The sequence below is a fragment of the Anneissia japonica genome, unplaced genomic scaffold (assembly GCF_011630105.1).
Source record: "Anneissia japonica isolate Jap-2015-1 unplaced genomic scaffold, ASM1163010v1 scaffold145319_len775_cov113, whole genome shotgun sequence".
NCBI lineage: Eukaryota > Metazoa > Echinodermata > Crinoidea > Comatulida > Comatulidae > Anneissia > Anneissia japonica.
The window spans coordinates 1-775 of NW_022727394.1; the positions used below are offsets into that span (position 1 = coordinate 1).

At 34.6% G+C, this 775-nt stretch overlaps 1 non-coding gene across 1 annotated transcript; it reads left to right on the forward strand.

Moving 5' to 3' along the window:
* Window positions 1-512: 512 nt before the first annotated feature.
* LOC117113703 lies at window positions 513-720 on the forward strand. Its single transcript, XR_004446242.1, has one exon. It is a non-coding gene; the product is annotated as a small nucleolar RNA U3 (small nucleolar RNA).
* The last annotated feature ends 55 nt before the right edge of the window (window positions 721-775 follow it).

The window sequence follows — 775 nt, forward strand, 5'->3', positions numbered from 1 at the left end:
CCAGTTGATTTTATGTGTTTTGTCTGTTTTAATTGGAAATAAAAGAATAAGAATAAGAATAATAAAAGCAGAAACTAAAGTTAACTTACCAATTGTTTAGCGTGTTTCCCAGATCCGTATTGAACTATAACGTCTTCATCGTCATGGTAGTTTTCATCGTCTTCCTGTTCACTTTCATACATCATCTTCTTATGTTTACCTAGACCATGTTGCCGTCTCATGTCGTTATTATCATCTTCGCTTTCTACGTCTTCCTCCTCATCATTATCTTCAAACATCATTTTCTTAAATTTATCTTGGCTGTGCTGTCGTCTCGCGTTGTAATTATCTTCTTTATTGATTAATTTACTATGTTTTCCTAAACCTAAACGTCCATGTCTCTGAATTTCAAATACAGCCTGTTCACACGCAATGCGTATGTCATCATCAGAATCATTGTCTTCCTCTTCTTCATCAAAATCGTTTAAAAAGTCAAACTGAAATAACATTTAAAAAAAATTAATACAATAAAAAAAAAAATAGATTGGAAGCTTTATTATTTGTTTCACGGAGAAGCAATCAAAGTTGATCAAATCGCAAACCCACGATGACGAATGTAAACATTCTCTTCTGAGTGTGAAGCGGGGCTTGAGAATTCCACCTGGAAGGACCTAGCTCATTGATGACCATTCCTCAAGAACTTCGGTTTTGGAAGGAGGGAGAGAATGCAGTCTGAGTGGATGCGAAAACAATTTTACTTACCAATTCATCTTCATAAAATTCGTTATCTAACTGT